The sequence below is a fragment of the Lycium ferocissimum genome, chromosome 4 (assembly GCF_029784015.1).
Source record: "Lycium ferocissimum isolate CSIRO_LF1 chromosome 4, AGI_CSIRO_Lferr_CH_V1, whole genome shotgun sequence".
Classification (NCBI taxonomy): domain Eukaryota; kingdom Viridiplantae; phylum Streptophyta; class Magnoliopsida; order Solanales; family Solanaceae; genus Lycium; species Lycium ferocissimum.
The window spans coordinates 40,839,736-40,846,650 of NC_081345.1; positions in this window are offsets into that span (position 1 = coordinate 40,839,736).

Below are 6,915 nucleotides of genomic sequence, written 5' to 3' on the forward strand. Positions count from 1 at the left end.
ATAAACTCTTAATGAAATTCTGTAGCTCGTATGAGTGGGGTGTTAAGTTACAGAAGCCTTTCGTGATTTCACCTATGTGAGTGTGGAAGTAGGTCGCTTTCTATGAGAATTGGGCTCGTTCTCAAAAGCACTCATGAAAACCGGGATAGCACAAGGCCGTAATGTCGCTATTAAAGCTCGTATCAACATCTTGATTATTATGTGTAAGCATTTTATTTCCCTAAAGCGATGCATAGTTCAAGTCCGAGACCACTACGGCTGCGAGTAAAGATTATTGTTTTACTAAGTGGAGGTTCAATACAGAGCACACCTTCATTACGCATATTAATCTACCTTCAATCGATAAACTCTCTTATGTTAATATTAAAATGAGTGGGGGATTGTTAGGTTTTTGAGCATTTTAATATTGCAAATATCTTTCACATGTTTTGTGAAGACCATGGTAGCCACCATATGAACATATTTGGTCTTAGTTTCACATTATAATTTGGTCTTTGAGTGGGGTGTTAAGTTACAGAAGCACTCTTGACAGATTTCACCTATGTGAGTGTGGAAGTAGGTCGCTACATGAGTGGGCTCGTTCTCAAAAGCACTCATGAAAACCGGATAGCACAAGGCCGTAATGTGCTGGCTATTAAAGCTCATGTCAACATCTTGATTATTATGTGTGCGTAATTCTTTATTTCCCTAAAGCAGTCATAGTTCAAGTCCGAGACCACTACGGCTGCCGGAGTAAAGATTATTGTTACTAAGTGGAGGTTCAATGCAGAGCACACCTTCATTACGCATATTAATCTACCTTCAATCGATAAACTCTCTTATGTTAATATTAAAATGAGTGGGGGATTGTTAGGTTTTTGAGCATTTTAATATTGCAAATATCTTTCACATGTTTTGTGAAGACCATGGTAGCCACCATATGAACATATTCAAAGTAAGAAGAGCTAGTGTAGTGACAAAATATTTTCATTAGTCCTATGACTTCCCCCGCTATTTTTAGAATCAAATGGAAATTTATTTTCATGAAAAATAGCATCTCCCCGATTCTATTATTATATTATCTTCAAGACTAAAAAATCTATAGGCCGTACTCTTTTGAAGCATAACCAAGAAAAGCACAAGTAATAACTTTTTTTACCCAACTTAGAAATTTTGGGATCCATTAGCCTTACATAAGCTAGACAACCCCAAACTCTTAGATATCCCAAATTTGGCTTGTGAGCTTTCCACAACTCAAATGGTGTCAATTTAGTCTTTTTATGAGGCACACGGTTCAACACATAACAAGCAGTTAAAATAGCTTCACCCCAAAATTTAAAGGTGCACTAGACTCAACAAGCATGGCATTAGTCAACTCAACCAAAGTTCTATTTTTTCTCTCCGCTACACCATTAGACGCGGAGAATAAGGTGGAGTAGTTTCATGAATTATTCCCAATGATCTAACAAAAGAATTAAACTCATTAGACTCATATTCACGGCCTCTATCACTTCTAATTCTTTTATTTTTTCTACCAAGGCGATTTTCAACTTCATGGAGATAAATTTTAAAATTTTCAAAAGCATCACTTTTATTTTTCATCAAGAAAACATATGTATACTTAGAAAAATCATCAATAAAAGTAATAAAATATCTATTTCCTCCACGAGTTAAAGTTCCTCCAAGTTCACAAATATCGATGAATTAACTCTAATAATTCAGCTTTTTCTATTAACTTGAAAACGAGGCCTTTTTGTGATTTTGACTTTACTACAAGCTTCACATTTTTCAAAATCCTTTTTAATCATTGGGATTAATCCTAAACTACTCATGATTCCCACATAACGATTATTAATATGACATAAACGAGCATGCCAAAAATTAGTGGAAGAAAGCATGAAACGTAATTAGTAACTTTATTCATCTCAACATTCAACTTAAACATCCCATCACAAGCATACCCCTTTCCCACAAAAATACCTTTTTTCACTATTACATATTGATCGTACTCAATAACTGTCAGTTGCACTTTATTAAGAAGAAAACTAGACATCAAATTTTTCTCATGTATGAGTAAAAAGTACATCTTTTAATGTTAACACCCTTCCCGAGGTAAAACTCAACTCGACATCTCCTTTTTCCAAGACTCGAGTAGTGTGTGAATCACCAAGTAGCGGTTTTGGGCTCCTCAAACGGAGTATCCACTTTGAACCAATCTTTGTCATGAGACATGACGGTTGCACCGAATCAGCCCACCATCCATCAACATTTTCAACCATATTTATGTCTCATCACCGCCACAGCTGGCTCTTCTAACGTTCGCCCGAGGTGTAGGACCACGTTTAAAACTTGCAAAATCGAGCAATATGCCCACTCTGCCACATGTATTACAAAGCATGGTCCTCTATTTTGCGCTTGTTGATGTTGTGGTTGTTACCACCATTATTTTTCTTGGGAGGTCTACCATTATTTTTCTTAAATATTTTCTTCTTAGGCTTCATAGGAGGTATTTTTGTTAGCATTAAAGCGTATTATTTGGAAGTAATTAAATTTACCTCATTTGTAGACGGGTTGTAAGTTGCTCTCTTCCGTTTGCAAAAGTGCATCTTGGCCCTTTGCTTTCTTCCTCCATGCGGATTCGCATTATCAACGTCTCAAGAGAGGTTTCTTTTTGTTTTGGGCGCATAGTTTTTGAAATTCCTTCCATGAAGGTGGAAGTTTATCTATTATGCCACAAACAATAAGGTTATCACCAATTTTGATCTCCTCGGACCTAAGTTCTCCAACAACAACAATCATTATAAAGTCTTGAGCTTCGATCTACCACCGATTTGTTTGTCCAATTTGAAACGAAAAAATCTACTAAAAAAGATATTTTTCGCTCCAAATTTCTCGGTATCATATTTACTCTCGCAATGCTTTCCAAATTTTCTTTGCAGGTAGAGTAAGTTCTATCATAATAATCATAAAAATTATCCGATGACAATTAAGTAAATAATACCGACACTTGTATGAATCTTCATCATACTTTTCGCTTTTCTTGAAGAGAAATAAGTTCTTCATCATTCACGGAAGTGTTTTGGATTCTTCTTAGTTAACACATGAAACATTGAGAGATTTCTTAAGTAGAAAAGTACTTTACCCTTCCATCTCTTAAAATGAGTACCGTTGAACCGAAATGGCTTGTTAAGATCTCCTACTTTGACATCCGCCGATTTTTTCAATTGTAGCCATCTGAATCTCCTTAAAATTGTTAGTGATCTTGCAGTGAAATTACAATTACAATTGAAAAATAACAATGAAGCAATAAAATTTTATGGGAGGCGCGGATATCTCGCTCTCTTTAAGCGAGATTCAAGCCCACCGGCAGCAAATTCTGCGCCCAAAATGTCACTTTGACTTGTCCTCCAGATACAACGACTCGAACACGTCGTATAACTCAACGAACTCGACAAGATGTTGAGTCCAAAGCTCCACCAAAAGAACACCTTCCTTCAACTAATAAACTCTTTTATTTTTCACTTTCCTCACTTTTCCTCTCTACACCCACAAGTTATGGATTGAACTTATTTTTTTCTTTTTTTAATGTATAAATTGGTGAATCATAATTCATCCTTTTATAATGGATGAAAATGTGAAAAACATGTTTAACAAAAAAATGTGAAAATCATGGTCAACACAAATGTGAAAAATCATGATCAACAAAAAATGTGAAAAACATTGTCACATTTTATACTACAAAACAATGTGAAACTAAGACCAAATTATAATGTGAAACTAAGACCAAATATGTTCATATGGTGGCTACCATGGTCTTCACAAAACATGTGAAAGATATTTGCAATATTAAAATGCTCAAAAACCTAACAAAGACACAAGGACGAAGCTTAGATAATAAATAAAATGTAGAAATCTCATTAGCGAGAAAAAGGGGGATGTCCAGTATTAACCGATACAAAAGATGCATCTCAAGTGATTAGGCAGGGGCAGGATTCGAACCTATCATTTTAGGTCATTTGCCTGATGGTTCAACAGACTCCTCTACACCAGTGGCGGATCCAGGATTTTCATTCAGGGTGTTCGCGAAAAAAAAAGAAGCTAAATATACATCGTAATTTTTCTTGAAAATGTTCAAAAATTAATATATGCATAAACAATGCAAAATTTACCTTATATATACATCGTAATTTTTTTTCTGAAAGCTGTTCGGGTGAACACCCTCGACAACGCATAGATCCGCCCCTGCTCTACACTCGTGATCAATTTGATGGAGTACGCATGGTTTGACGCATGTTGCGGTTTTTCAACTCGAATTGTATATAGTTAAATTATTTTAAAGAATTTATTGTTGTATTAAGCCTATATAAATATGGTTTAAAAACTATTTATTAGTTTATATCTATGGATGTAATAAGTAGTGTGATACTTTTACACTTAAGTTGATTTAAAGTTCTGAATTAGACCTTGGGAGTAGACTCATCAATGAATATTTGCACCATTCAATGAACATACGATACAACAAACCATGCATGAATCCTTCCATTATCGGAACTTTTGACTTTGTATTATGCCTGTCCATTACGTACCTTGTAGTAACAGCCAGTTCAAAAGCAACTCTGATATGACATACAGTTGCACCTTTGGTTAGATTCATAAGATCTATTCATTGATCTGGCCACGGAGAAAGAATTTATAAATCTGAATATGATCTAATTAATACTCCCAAATTGGTGGGTTTGTGTGCGCGCGACCCGGGGGGGGGGGGGTGGGTGGGGTCGTGGAGTGTGAAATATGGAGGAAAAAAAAAAAAAAAAGGAAAAAAGATCTAATTAATACAGTCAAACCTCTCTATAACAAAGATCGTTAGGTTCGAAAGTTTTTTTCATTGCTATAGAGAATAATTCATTTAGACAACTATAACAAAGATTGACATTTAAATAATATTTTTATTATAGACAAAAAAGATGCATAAACTCTAATTTTTAGTTTAATTGCCAAATTTCTAGAATATATATATATATATATATATATATATATATATATATATATATATATATATATATTCATATGATATTTTTATCATAAATAGTGTATTAAAGGATCAAATATTTGGTCAAAATCAATGCATTTATTATTGATAATCATACATATTCTATTTTTATAAAGATGATTAATTATTATAGTACCAAAAAAAGATAGCTGTTATATGGGATAATTTTACAAAGAGTGTTCTGTTATAAAGTTGGTTATTGTTGTTATAGGTGAAATGCTATTGTAGAGAAGTAAAATATAACATAAATCGGTTCCAAAAAAACTTGGTTGTTATGGAAAAGTTTTGTTATATGCAGATGCCGTTATAGAGAGTTCTGACTATATACTCACTCTGCAATGGTATAAAATCTTTTGATAAATCTACTTCTGTGTTTCATCAATCCGATTTATATGACATACTTTTCTTTTTTAATTTATTCCGAAAAAATGTCAACTTTCTATATTTAGAAATAGTCTAATTTTAAAATTTTCGTTTTACCTAAATAAGATGATTTACACAAGTAATGTCTAGTGTCTATTTTAAATCATAAGTTTTAAAAGTTTATATTCTCTTTAAACTTTGAGCTCAATCAAATAATTTCACATAAATTAATTTTTGTTTACATTTTTAGAGTTACATGTTACTTATTGATAAGAAGCCTAATTCAATCTCAAAGTGTTAGCTTATAGATGTGAGGATTGTCCAGAGCCCTATAAAAAGACCATGTCCCACATGCGCAATCCTGCCAACCAAAGCATGTATAGTTGGGCCCAACATCAAATAAATTAAGAAATTGGGATGAGTTTGGCTCTAATAACATGATACCAAATGAGTATTGATCTAACTCAATGCAAAAAAAAATTAAATTATAAGGTGAGAATTACTCAAAAAAAATAAAATCCCTATCCTATCACAGATGTGGGACTTGACACTTAAGGGTCGTTTGGTTGGTGGGATGAGATAAATAAGGATATCCCATGGGATTCGTTATCCCACCTTCCATAAGAGAGCTAATCCCACCATTTTAGTAAATCCTGAGACTAATTAATACAAGTAACCAAACGCAGGATAAAATAATCCCACAGGTTAGCCTGGCATTATTTTCCTTATCCCACAAACCAAACAACCCCTTACTCTCTAAAAGTGGCCGTAAAATAAAAATGTTACGACTTCCAATTTGTTCCAGTTTAAACTTCCAATTTCCAGTTTGTCGATTACTATTTTAACCTTGAAGCCAGATTCGAGTTCGAATTCACATTTGTATATCATATTCTCTTAAGTGATGCTTAAAGAGTATGACGGGGAAGCAATATTGAAATTGTATCCGTGTGATCTATAGTCACAGGTACGAATCGTGGAAGCAGTTATTAATACCTAATCTACATTACACCCCTTCAACCCCGGACCAACTAATTGCGGGATGCTTTGTGCACGAAGCTGCCCATTTTGATGCTTAAAGAAAATATTGGAAGAGTGGCCAACATTTAATTTTCTTTACATTTTAAAAAAGATGGGTTTCTTGAATACTTTGAGAAATAGCATGGAATCGTAGAAAAAATATCCTTCGGTTCAAGGACTAAATAACTAATTACAACAACAATAAAGTATAACAACAACATACTTGGGATTTGAGAGAGTAGAATATAGGCAAGCCTTTACCCTATCTTTGGGGGGGGGGGTAAAAAGTTATTTTCGATAGACAATCCACTCAAACAAATGTATTAGTATGTTGATTTTTGCCACCGATTCGAGTTTTACAAAACTCACACGTTGTACTAATAATGCAGAATTTTATGTCAAATCTACTTTTCCTCATACGGCAAAGTAAAAAACGAGACCTAATTCAAAAAGAGGCTCCTTCATTCGTGTATAAATTACAGATGGTAAAAGCGTGTGGTTTGGAA